The following is a 13,740-nucleotide window of genomic DNA, read 5'->3' on the forward strand; positions in this document are numbered from 1 at the left end:
AGCGGTCCCCACCATTACTGGAGAGCTGTGGGGCACAGTGAAACCCTTCCTTGCCATCAGTCAGTGTCCTCATGCCAGAAGTGGGCAGAAACCCCACAGGTGGAGCTAAGGGACCTTGCTCTGGTCATCTCCCCAGGGAGCAGTGTGCGGGAGGCAGCTGTAAGGGATTATAAATAACCCCAGGGATGGGATGCCAGGCATCCTGGGCTTGCTCTGTTCAAGCCTGGAGCCTTCAAGCTCTGAGGCACATTGCATTTCTCTGAGGAAGGGTGCCCTCAATATAAAAAAACAAGAGGAGGCTTAGGCCAAAGTTCTCTCCAGGGAACGTTCACATTTGCATCTCGCTGCTCAGGTCATGGGAGTGGTGACCACCCAGTGGCTCCCAGCAATGTCCCAGGGTGGTCAGGCCCACACCAGCCCCCCCAGCAGGTGCCTCAGGGGGCACATTCTGGCACCTTCAGAAAACTCACTGTGACTCGCAGGCCAGGCGTGACCTGGTGTGGCAGGGAACAGGGGACATTTTCTCTTGGTGGTGGTTAATCACCTCTTGGTGACCCAGAGCCTTTGTTCACCATTTTTCGTTCTTTGCTCATGCATTTAAATGTTTCTTATTCTGAGAGCAGAAAAAGCGTTGTGAGTGTTTGAGTTGTGGTTGGGGGTGAAAAACAAGCCTCCCCTTGTTTCTCTTATTGGAAAAAGGAAACCAACCCCTTCCCCACCAGGTGGGCAATAGAAAAATAAATCAGTGCTCTGGAGTCTTTCCTGTCTTTGGCATGCTCCCATCATACTTGCAAGTCCCTGGCAGCTGTATTTCCCCAAGCCTCTCCACTAGAAATGAAACACCTTGACAAAAACAATGGGGTCCTGTGAGAAACACCTTGGCTGAGCGTCCTTCTCTCTGCCAGTGGCTGATGGCACTGGGGACAAGTCCTGAGCAGCCATGGTGAAGAGCCAAGAGCCCAGGTGTCCCTGAAGAGCAGCAGTGCCCAGCCCTACGTGGAACTGGATAGATGTACGGTGGATTTATACTTGGGTCCTCCTGGAAAGATGCAAGATACGTGATTTTTCTGCTGCCCTTTTGTGGCTCTGTGTTCCCTTGAGCCTTTAGTGGGGACCCTCACAGCTGAGGGACCCCGAAGGTACGGAGGAGGCAGGGAGCTGGCACCGTTACGGGCACTGCCATGGCTGTGATCCTGGCAGAGGGGCTGTGTCCCCGCCATGCGCCTTGGGCTTGTGGAAAGCTCGTCTTGAAAACCAGCCAGATCCTTGTACAGTACCTTCCTGGAGCAAACCTGGAGATTTTGCTCATCACATGCATCCACCAGATTCCATCCCTGCAACTGCAATCTCCTGGGGCCACACATTTCTAGATCAGTTACCAGCAGCGAGTATGAGCATCTTGTGCCCAAAATAGAATGAGAGTTGCCAGGAGGAGAGAAGAGGCGATGGGTGAATCTCCTCTCTTTGCATTGCAAATGATCAGGTCCTATGCTTTGAGCTCTGCTACGCTGTCCCAACAACTCCTTGGCTTTTTGGTAGGTGGCTGCTTGGGGACTCTCTGGAGTGAGCGTTATCTTTCCAAACCCTTCACTTCTGCCCGCTGTCAGCCAAGCAATACACTCAGAACAAAGTCCTAATGTGCCCAGAGCCAGATTTCGTGCTCAGAAATGCTTCTGGCCTTGGTTTCACTCCAGGCTTTGCGGAAAACAGAATTGCTTTTAAAGAGTGTCATTTCATCATCTAAGTCAAGAGAAACCATGTGCCATGGGAGTGCCCAGAGCAATGACCCACAGGATGACAGGGCTTGAGCAGATAAGATTATCCAAGGCAGCGAAAGAAGAAAGGCATATATTGAGTGATATTTCAATAATCTGCTCATGTGGATTAAATGGAGAACTCAGGACCAATAAAGCTGAATCTAACCTGCCTCCCAGGACACAGACCATTCCATTACTCTGCATGCAGATTGCCTGGCCGTGGCTGCAGGACTCGCAGCACCCTAAACACCTGGAGCTGCGCCTTACCCACCAGAACAGTCACAGCGTTGGTGTTTCTGCAATTCCTCTACCCGGAACAGTTTTGTTCCCCTTCGTATTACAATTTATTTTTTTAACACCTCTTCTACTTCACTAGTGTTTCTGCAAAGAGTCTGGAGAGGCCCCAGAATGTGGAGTTATAATCCCTCATCTCACAAAATGTGCCTGGGTCTGCAATATCTTGGGGATCTCCCAACTCTCTGTATGCAGGAAGGTCAGAGCTCTGCTGCATTACCAAGGGTCTGTGGTCACACCAGGAACAGGACTGGCTTGTCCTCATCCCCGGTCTTGCAAGAGCCACTGACCAGGGAAGAGCAGCAAACCCAGGACCCAGTCTCAGACCTGGCCCGCTGATGGTCTGATTACAGCTGCTTCATGTAAACAGAACAAGCCCCTGGGTGGAAGGTCTGGAGGACAAAAGGGCTGCCAGCATGGTTCTAATGCTAAAAATTAGGTCAAAGAGGTGACCAAAAGTTGCAAAGACTGCATAGCCTACTGAGCATGGCAGGGCAGCCTTGAGAAGGCACTCTGCCACTGCGGCCTTCAGGAGGGATCAGGAGGAAGGGGATCTGTGAAGTTTCATTCCAAACCTGAGCAGGGATAGCCCCATTAGCTTCACTGGCAGGCGAGGTTGCTGGCTAGGGTGGAAGGACTGATGTCCTCTGGGTGGGGGCATTGCCGCCTCCTGCCCATGTGACTTCTTGGTGATTCCTGCTCATCATTTCTATTTGAAAAATGGGGCTAGCACCCCATGCTTGAAGTTGTCTTCCTTAATATTTGTGCTCTAGAGAACACATCTGTAAGGAACCATTGATGTTCATGAAATGGATTCATTGCCATCAGTGTGATTTTAAATATTTCTGATATCAAAACATCGGTTGTTAGACATCAGGAGGACCTTGTGGAGACACTGTGATGCTCAGTTAATGTCGTTCCTGGGATGTGGGTACAGCAGCTCAGTGATACCATGTGATTTGCTCACTCACGTTTTCCCATCCCAGAGCTACTGCCCTTAGGGTTTTCCTTCTCTGTCTAACCCCATAAATTCCCTGCTGGTCTCCCACATGCGGAATGTGGGTAGTGAGGTGGGTCTGCAGAGGTCTTGCACACCTCTCTTATCTCTAGACTGCACCAGGTCATGCCTGTAGCTGTGTTTCCCATGGGGATCACACCCCTTCACTCCCATAGGGACCCAGTACAGGTCCCTCTGGCCACTCAGAGGTGGTTTTCCCCTGCATGGGTGGTGTGCAGCCCTTGAGCTCTTGTTTCCCAACCCCTCTCACCAACACTGGGCTCACGGCTCCATCCCCTTCTGCTTCAATCTCAGGGCTGCTTCAGGAGCACCAGGGTTTGAGCCCAAGCTTTCTGGAGTGGGCTCATCTCCAGGTGTGCCGTGTGGGCTTGGAGACAGAGCTGCTAAAGGGGAGATGCTGCTCCTGTGTCTCCCTGCTCCTCAGCATCTCTGAGGTGTGAACGCTTGGACGTGAGCTCCTCAGTGTGCGAAGGTGAAGAGGTTATTTTCCCACATTACCTGGCTCTCGCCTGTCATTTGGATGTCACAATAATTTAGATGTGGCAAAGCTAGCAAGAGTCATTTTGGGTGTTTCTGAGCCTGCCAAGAGTTGGAGGTCACGTCATGTACGTAAGGGGAAAGGAATTTTCCTTAGGTTTTCAGGAAAGGCTGGGACCCACTTTGGGGTCCCAAAACTGGAGCAACCAGGCAAGCCCTGCCATGGGAACATGCGTGTGTTTCTGTGATGGTGTTCGCATGGGTTTGTCACGGCAGCACCCACAGAGGTGGGCAGTGCTGTTTCATTGCCTCCAGGTTTGACTGCCATGCAAATCGCCGATGGCATTTTACAGGCGACATTTGTCTGCGTGGCGATGTTTGTGCTTAGGGTCATGTCTATTTTTGCTACTATGCCATGTATTTTTAAATTGGGTTTGAATGGCACACAATGCCTGCAGCCCAGCTCCTTTCAGATCATCTGTCATGTCAGAAAATGGTTTTGAATGTCTGTCTGCTCATTTCAAGCTAAATATGTATTCTCTAATTAGATTATTTTGTTTCAAATGCTTAAAAAAAAAAAAAAAGAAAAGAAAAAAAAAAAACAACGAAAAGTCAGTAAAGTCAGTACTAGTCTGCCTAAGCATGATGGGAATAAATGGCGAGAGAGCAAAACACTTCCGCTTTCAGGGGAGGTTTAGATTGGATATTAGGAAAAATTTCTTGACAGAAAAGGTTGTGAAGCACTGGAACAGGCTGCCCAGGGAAGTGGTTGAGTCATCATCCCCGGAGGTGTTTGAAAGATATGTAGATAAGGTCCTTAGATATATGGTTTAGTGCCAGAGTTAGGGTAATTGTTGGACTCAATGATCTCGAGGGTCTCTTCCAACCCAAATGATTCTATGATTCTGTAAAGCTGGTGTGGGTGTTTGGCCTTCACAAAATATCACCCCTTTTCTTTTTTCCCCTGGCTTCATCACTGTGGAAAATCTGCTCTGTTAGTTTCTAAGCCAGGTGGGGATATTGCAGCTGTGTGTGTGGAGGTGAGGGAAAACATCCCCCTGCCCAAGAACGCTGCCTGGGTCCCCCCGCTGGAGGCATCTCTGCAACACAGCGCCCTGGTCCATGGCATGGCCTGTGTGTGAAAAATGGTGGAGGTCTGGGGCAAATGTAGTTTAATGATTTTCTGCTGCAAGAGTACTGAAAGTCAGGCTCTTGCAGGGAGGGAGGGAGGGAGGCTGATCATGCAAGCACACATGGGCAAAGACAGAAAGCAAGGAACAAGTTTCATATTTCACTGGGGCACTTGAAAAGTGTTCGCCACTGTTGTAATTTCACTCCTGAGATGGCCAAAACTGCGGCTTCTGTTTTGCCTGTGAGTTCATGGGGTGGGAGGAAAGAAATAAAATGTTGGTGCTAACCTAGCTCAGGCTGAAAATACTTATTTTAGGTTCCTGGAAAGCCAAAAGCCTCCTGAGATCCTGGCACCATGTTGCATGATGGGGGGTCTATGTGGTTTTGTTTAGCTTTCAGATGAAACTATTTCATAAGAGACCTTGTTCTGAGTGCCGGTCCTGAGGCAGATCTCCTTCTAACCCTTAATACACTCCAGGACGTGGACCCTCGGGTCCTGCACCAGGGCAGGGAGTGAGCCACCAGCACCTCCCCGCAGCCCCATGCTGCACAGCCCAGGGGTTCCTCGCCCTGCCCGGGGAGCAGTGTGGGAACCTGCCCCACAAACTGGGGCTCTCGGCGATACGCACGGGGACTCGCCTCTGGATTTCAAATGCTGCCCAGTGAAGAACAGTGTAACACAGACTGGGGGTTGTTTGCAGGTTAACAGGAGCAGGGAATTACAAAAATCTTGGCTGTGTGGATAATAAGCTAGAGAGAAGTTAAAGGTAAGAAAGGAGAATAAAGACTTAAATTTAAACCTAAAATATGACTCCAAGGAGCACAACAGATAGCCTAGCTTCTAGAGAAAATGGTCTGAAGTTTGGGGATTTGATTTTGGGAGCACCTGCAAGTGAGAGCCTCCCAGTGGAACTGAATTCAGTGCCAGAGGAACTCTGTCTCAGAGCACAACCTTTCTTTTAATTACTTCTATCTTCATCTGTATGAAGTAATTTTATATTATTAAATGATCCCACTCAACATAAGATAACTTTGTATTAGCAGTAGAGACTTCTATTTTTCTTATCCTATATAAATAAAACACATATCCACTGGCTGTTCTGTAAATCACCTTGCTTTCTCGCCTCTGCCAAGGCATGGCCCTTCTCTTTCTTCTTCACCTTCTCACCTCTGACGGCTTTTGGTTATGTTAGCTCCTGTCAGCACGTCTAAAGCCAACTTAAAATATGCTGCCTACAGTAGTAAAGTCGTATTTGCTAAGCTGCTGCTTACAGTGTTGTGTTATTGTATGTGCCCAGGTCACCCTATATGAGCAGGTAATGCTGAGTGAGACTCTCAACAACTGCAGGATCTGGGATTAGGTGCTGGTTCTTCACACTGTAGATTTCTGCACTCACCCAATGGTGATAAACTGCTCTAAAAGCCCAGCTGGGCGCGGGAGCTCTCCCAGCACTGAATTATCATCTGGAGCAGAGCAATTAAGCTTTTGGCTTACAATAAAGCTGGCATAACTCTCTCCTCCTATGGTGTTCTCTATAGATTTGCATTCCGCTCCCCCTCCCCCACTAACGTTCAGCATCTTTCACAATGGTAGGGATGCCCTTCAAGGCAGGTCTTGTGGGTGTACTGATAAATCATCTAATTTTGGACATGGTAGAGCTGTCCTTGCCCTGTTTGCCCAATGCCCCCAGCTGGGCTACGGACCATGTTCACCACTGTGATGAGCTCTTTGGCCAGTGGTCAGACTTTGGAACTCACAGGCTTGCATGTCAATGCTTCTTTCCAGGGCAGTTTTCTACACAATATCTGAAATGCTAATACCAGCAGGAGCAATGTGCTTCAGAGGAAGCATTCATAGCTTTGTGCTTCAGGATGGAAATCCCTCTCCCCAGAGGGAGCCAGCAGCACTGTTTGGCATCACCTCTCTGCCAGCAGCTCCCCCGCTTCGTTCCTTCCCCCTGAAGAGCTGATTTTCTCCTACACACTTGCAGAACCACCACTGGCTGCTGCTGCCACCACACCACAGCCAGCTGGGCACAGGCAGGGCTTGCTCTGACACTCGGAGTCCAACAGCAGCTGGAGGGCAGCCAAGGTGCTGTGAACCATGCTGGGGATTTTTGTGGTGATCCCAGCAAAGTGGTTTCTATGGATCTCCTCTGGATACATTTCTCTAAGCTTTCAGGTTAGGAAACTGCCTCAGGAACTCTATGACCTTCATTACAGTTTCTGTTAAAACACTAACCACACATAAAAAGGTATCTTGAAAGTTTTGGACCTCGTGACTTAGGGATGCTCTTTGTGGAGCTGGTGAGATGATTCCACAGGGAAAATCCTGCTGCTGCTCATGATGACCAGCAACAAGGAGCACCTCCAACCACAGAGGCTGCAGAGTGGAGATGGTCTCACCAAAACCCCAGTGAGAAAGAACAGGGAAGAATGGGAAAGAGCAAGATCAGCTGGGGCTGGCATGGAGCCCTGACTGTTCAGGGTGGAGGATTCACCCTGGGAAGAGCTGCATCGTGGAGGGTGTGGGGGACAGTGGGAAGGTAGAGACGGGTGGTGGGGGCCTGTGGTTGGCAGGTGGTCACCCTTATTGCACATGGTTGGCCACTAATCTGTGCCTCCTCCCTGTGTGGAAGTGAGGACAGCTGGAAGGAGGTAGGGAAGAGATCAGCTGCTGCCAGAGCATGTTATGGTGCCTCCAACCCCCACTGACTAGTGGAAACCAAGCCAAGCCTGGATGTCTCTCTGGGGCAGGATGGGCTGGAGGAAGGTCATTGGTTTGGGGAGCTGGTGCTTCTCCTTGTTCTCTGACTCTAATTTACTCAGAGTTCCAGACATTATCAGAGATTGAGGGAAGAGGCAAAAAGGTCAAGGCAAAGAAAACAGGAGAAAAAGAATTTGAGAGGAAAACTAAAGGAAGAGGGAAAATGACCTGTCCTCCTAATTCTGCAAGATCTGAAACTCCAAAATTTTCCTAAACATGGATATTTGACCAGGGCAGTATTTGGAAACAATCTGATAGAGAGAAGGTTGTAGGAAATACAGCTCTGGCTGGTGAGGGACAGCCCTGGAAGGAGATCACGCTTACTGCTCTGCTTTCCTTTGGGTATAGCTGACGACGCTCTCTCAATTGTTCATGAACCACATGTGAACCTGATAAAAATTCCACTAACCCTAAACCACACTGGCAGCTTCCAGGACACCCAGTGCTGCTTCTTTCCCTCCCGGAAAATCATTTGTGATGCAAAAACTTTACATTAGTCATCTCATGATCTGAGGGCTTGCTACCTCCTTTGGATGTGGCTGCTTACGCAAGCCTTGAACCATAAAGAAAAATTGGTGCATATGCAGGAACTTCTTTTGGCCATTGAGTTTCTTGGTTTCACCTCTCCCAGTCCATCCTACCCTGCGTCATCTCCACATCACTGATGTCTTCTGGTGCTTCCTCACAGTTAGCTTGGTCCTGCTCAAAGACCTCTAGGTTCTTGTTGCTGGTAGTCATCAACTATTTTTGGAAAATGGTTTGAAAATCCCATGTGGAGTTGGTTTTAGGCCTGGAGTGTTGAGGCCAAGCACAGAGCCCAGCAAGAACGGCTGGTATTTTACATAGATGCTCATGGAGGCTATCTGGGGTCCCAGAGCAGCCAATATGGGGTGTCTGAGTGATGGATTGGGTGAGAGGAGGGGATGCCTGTGCTGAGGCTGGCGTTGGGTGCCCTTCCAATACAGCAAAACAAAAGAAAGAGGAAAGGGATCAGAGCAGCAGTGAGAGCAGAGAAGCCATCTTAATTATAGCACCTTTCTGATGGCACCATGTCTAGTGCCTCTATGGTGTGGCCTTTCAGCATACCCCATGCAAAGAATATGAAATACTGTTTGACTGGAGAAGGAATCATAGAATCATTATGGTTGGAAATGACTTTTAAGATTATCGAGTCCAACCGTTAACCTACCACTGTCACCAAACCATGTCCCTCATCTACTTCATCTTTTAAAGACCTCCATGGATGGTGACTCCACCACTTCCCCAGGCAGCCTGTTCCAGTGCCTGACAACCCTTTCTGTGAACAATTTTTTCCCAATATTCAATCTAAACCTCCCCTAGTGCAACTTGAGGCCATTTCCTCTCAGCCAATCACTTGTTACTTGGGAGAAGAGACCAACACCCTTCATGCTACAACCTCCTTTCAGGTAGCTGTAGACAGCAATAAGGTCTCCCCTCAGCCTCCTTTTCTCCAGACTAAACATTTCCCTCATTTCCCTCAGCCACTCCTCATCAGACTTGTGCTCCAGACCTTCAGAGGAGGTGGGAAAATAATGTGGAAAAGGGAATCAACAGGAGAAGGAAACATTTCTGATGGGGGAGCTGAAGCTGAGCTCCAGCTGAAGCTGGAGCTGAACAATTGCCAGGCAGCAAAATGCCGTTTGCACAAAATCATTGTCAAGACCGGCACCAACTCTCCCTCTTGTGGACATTCCCCTATATTTTGTGTAGTGCCTGGTAGCTGCCTGTGCTGCTAGCAGCCTTGAACTTATAATGGTTTTATCATAACCTGTAATGAGATGGTTGGATGTGAAAGTTCATAATAACTCCCCTACTAAATATCCCTGTGAATTAGGCCAAGAGAACAGGCTAATCTGCGGAGCTGGCACCTGGAGCACCCCTGCATTGGGCTCATCGCTCAGCAGGTGAGGGGCACATCTCTGTTCCTAGAGTGAAACACCAGAAAGCAGGACCCATAGTCCCGAAAAAGAAGCAGGTGTTGAATCAATGGTTTCCCATACTCATTCCTCACGATCAGACTGACTGGGACTTCACTTTCCTGCTAAATTCTCATGTTGCTCAGGTCAGTCTTTTTTTTTTTTTTTTTTTTTTTTTTAAGACAAACAAACAAAGCCCACAAAACCAACACAAAAAGGAACACAACAAAAAACCCCAACAAAATTTCTTGCCCATGTTTCCACCTGAATTTCCATCTGAGCTCTCTCCTGACCCCAGAGACTCCCTTTTAGCCCGGGTTCTGCTCAGTGGGGGAGCCTTTTGAAATACCCATTTTCTCCCTGCAAAAGGCCTACTTGCTCTTTCTGGTCTATCTGCAGACCCGTTTCTTCTTCTGTTTGATCTGTGGTCCCAGCATTGTCCCCTGCCTGGCTTTTTATGATTTGGACTCTCTCTGCCCCAATGATGGGGCAGATGTGTCCTGCTGAGGGGGTGAATGTACCGCTTTCAACTACATGAGCTGTAGCTCTGCAAGAACAGCAGATAAACACTGGCCTTTTTGCTCAGGATGATAATAAATCCAGTGCAATTTGCCCCTTGCTGTAAACTCACAGACAGAAAATTAGCGCCAAAACCCAGAGAAAGAGCATGGATTCGCTTAGACCAGGGAGCCACCACGTGTGGCGAGATCTCTGCTGCAGCTGATGGGGAAGGAAATAAAAGGACCGCAGGCTAAGACCAGCAATTTCCAGGCAGATGCTGCCACAGACCAGCTGTATCCAACCAGCTGAGCCACTAGCGCTGGAGCACTTAGCGGAAGGCAGAAGATCAAAAAAAACCAAAACAAAACATGGTGTCTGGGGAATTTGCAATTAAAAAGGTGCCAGAGATGGGAGTCCTGTGCAGTACAGAGATCTTTGATGGTAATGCAGCTCTGTTTTTATTGATTTTTTTTTTTTTAATGGGCATGCCTTGAAGCCATTTGTGAATGGTTACAAAGTGATTAGCAAATTTTTGTCTTTGCGTGTTGGTTAATCTGCTGCAGAGTCACCAAGTCAGCAGGTTGCTTTTAACAGCTTGTCCCAGTAGGGCTGCTGCCATGTCTGAAATATGGTTTTGGGAGCATGTATAAGAGGATTAAAAAATTGTAAACTCATGCAGAATTCTGCCTAAGGCTGTTAAACACAAGCATGCACATCTAACCTTGGGAAGTTCTTTAGCCTCAAGTTGCTTCGATGGAGTATGACTGTTCCTGATTCTTACACTTTTCCTGGGCATCTGCCTCTGGATGCTGTTGGGGAACAGGCTGGAAGAACTTCTAGCTGTCCATGGATCCTGTGCACACAGGTGCTTACAGGTGAGCTTTCCAAAGGTGCCCAGCCTGGGACACCAATACATGCAACCCTAGATCCCAAACAGCCAAGAGGGCAAGCTGTGTTAAGCATTTGGCAGGGATGCTGTGTTGTGCTTGTACCACTACCAAAGCAACCACAGGATGCTCAGCGTATGTGAGATCTTCCAGTACTTGATTTGTTGGGCCAGTATCTTGCAGCCAGTATCAAGCTCCACCACTGTGGCTGTCTTGTCAGCAGGACCCAAAAGCGGACAAGTCAAAAGATCTGATTTGCAAGCATGGCAATGTAAATGAGATGAAATTGCAAGTATGACAGTAACAGGGGAAAGATGTAGAACAGAAATGCCATCCCCAACTCAGCTGTAAATGCCCTGCTGGGGCAGGCAGGCCACCAGCGCTGTGCCTACGATGCTCACTGCCACCCGGTGTTGATCTGCTTGAAGAAAACACCTTTTGCCGAGTCATTTTTGCAGAGGGATCCATTTCCCTACAGGCGTTCTCCAGAAGACCAGTGGAGCGCAGAGAGCACTACTGGATTAGGGACTACTTAAATCGGTGCTGCTTCTCAGAAGAGAAAATGACCTGGTTGTCACTCTCCTCCCTAAGGGAGCACTTGGTGTTGGAACGATAATGCAAAACAAGACCGTGAACTTTGAAAAGGGCCAACTGCAGCTGGAAGCGAGAACCTGTTGGAGCTCATTAAAAGGCAAGTGTAAACATCAATACAAATGAGGAGTAGATCTTGGCTTCCCCACAGGCTCTTATCTTGCAGAAGCTTCATGCTTTGTGGATGAGAAGCTGTTTTTCAGACAAATGGAATAAAAAAGTGTGTCTGCTTCCTCGCCTTTCACCCCATGAAACACAGGCAAAGGGAAACCTAATCTGTGTGTGCTGTGCCACTGGTTACACAGTGCCCAGGCTTTTGGAGGAGGGCTTGATGGGTGTTTCCTTCACAAGCAATGCCCATGTAAGTAGCTCTGCCACCCGTTTCCCCATGGCCAGCATATGCTGGTCCGTCTGTGTGACAAACCAGGCCACAGTACTGATCCGGCTTTGAAATAAACTTGCCAAGAGATAAACACAGTTACTTTAAACCCAGACTGGTTTCTTGATCCAGTTCATTTCAAGCTCTCATAAAGAGCTGCACAAGCATCACGGAGTGGGAGAGGCTGTGCTGGAATTGCCTTCAAATCCAACTTAAAACCACATACAGCCTCATATTAAGTGCTGGTACCTGCCCACTGGGGCTGGGCAAGGCAATTTGCAGCTGTATCTCCTGATTTTGCCACACAGCGATGGACTCTCCCGCCCCTTTTTGGAAGCCTGAGAGCCCACAGCTGAGCTGTGCACTGTGTGTTGTGTCCTGGTTGATTCGTCTTCATCAAGGAGCAGCTCAGACATGAAGAAGTTTTTGTTGTTAAGAGAGATTCAGGAGCAGCCAGGCACTGCCAGCTCCCTGCAGACTCTGTGTGTGTGTGTCCCAAGGAAGGATGGGCTGCAGAAAGGGTGCTTGTTTGCACAGGAGCTCAGCTTTATTTCCTCTGATGCTGCTGTTGCTCTGCTTTTAGCCATGCTGCAATTGCTGCTGCCTCTGCAGGCCTATGAGCACCTGTCCAGCAGCACTCAGCCATGCCCAAAGCGCACCCCACACTAGTGCAGGGCAGGGTACTTTGCAAGATGCCCCTTGCACCCATATTCCCAAGGCCCTGGGAGAAGGAGGATGAAGACCCTCTCTGGCATAAGACGTGATGTAGGAACAGCCACCAGCTGCCTGGATTTCAACCTAACCTGAGCATAAAATCCCAGTCTCAGCCACACTGCTAGCATCTCTGTTACAGCTTCCTGAGCTACAGAGTTTAGGGTGTCAGGCAGACACACAATACTGCATGCTTACTGATTTCTGGACGTTTTTGCCTGTATGTGTTTTTGTGGCCTTTCCCTTTTTCAGTTACTCCTTTGGAGGTTCTAGCTACAGTATTTTGTTGGTGACGGATGAGGAAGGAATTCCCTTCTTGCTTTATTATTTAAGTAAGTAGTACACAGATCCCTGTGTGCCATTATGATGTTATGAAGTATAATCCACCTGACGGGACCACTGGATGCCACAGTTCCTTCGTGTCTTCTCACTGACTCCTAGAGATCTCCAGGGTCTTGCCAATATAATCTGTGTTCTTACCTCAAAAAAATAATTTCCTCCCTTTGCTCCTGGGATGGAAAAGGCTTTAAAATCTGCCTGTTGTTTTCTAATCAAACTTATCATTCTTTTAACTGTACTCACAGTTTCCCACAGAAATCCACAGTCCCTTTGTGCTCTAGTTTCCCAGCCTTCCAGAGGAGGTTTGCATCCCCAGGGAGACCTCGTGCAGCCTTGGAGACAACCTCAGCTTCTACATTGGAACCTAAATATTCTGGTCTTGGAGTGCCCTGCAGCTTTCCTGCTTGTTTTCCAACTGAATCCAAGCACTGGCTTGCAATGTGTCCTGCTCAGCCCAGATTAATGTTTTGTCTAGGTGCTCTGCAGTGTCATGTACACCGTAGATGATTGCATAGGAGCTATAGGTGATACCGGCATTATCCTGTGCACCTTTTGGAAGAAGAAAATGACTGAGTCATACAGTTTCCTGTCTGATAGTCATCAAAGGCTGGATCCTGTGAGCACTGAAGCAAAGGTAAAGCTACCTCTAACTTCATGGCACAGGGCCTGACACCTGAAAGGACCCATGCTGTGATACTCATAAGTACACAGCACAGCTCTGCAGCCTCACAGCCCAAATCTTGTCTGGATGCTGAAATCTCTTCCTCCTAATCCTTCCTCTTCCTTTTAAGCAAGCAGCCAGGGTCACCTTTCAGCTGCTGAAAACCCCAGTGTGTGGGAGCCCTGCCTGGAGGCACTGCTAAAAATAGTGTTTAAGAGCGAGGGGAAGAGAGGTGTGATCCTGGAAGGTATTTGGCCACTGCCACCATGAGTTAGACACCACCTTGTTTC

This window comes from Patagioenas fasciata, chromosome 1 (genome assembly GCF_037038585.1).
Source record: "Patagioenas fasciata isolate bPatFas1 chromosome 1, bPatFas1.hap1, whole genome shotgun sequence".
Lineage (NCBI taxonomy): Eukaryota > Metazoa > Chordata > Aves > Columbiformes > Columbidae > Patagioenas > Patagioenas fasciata.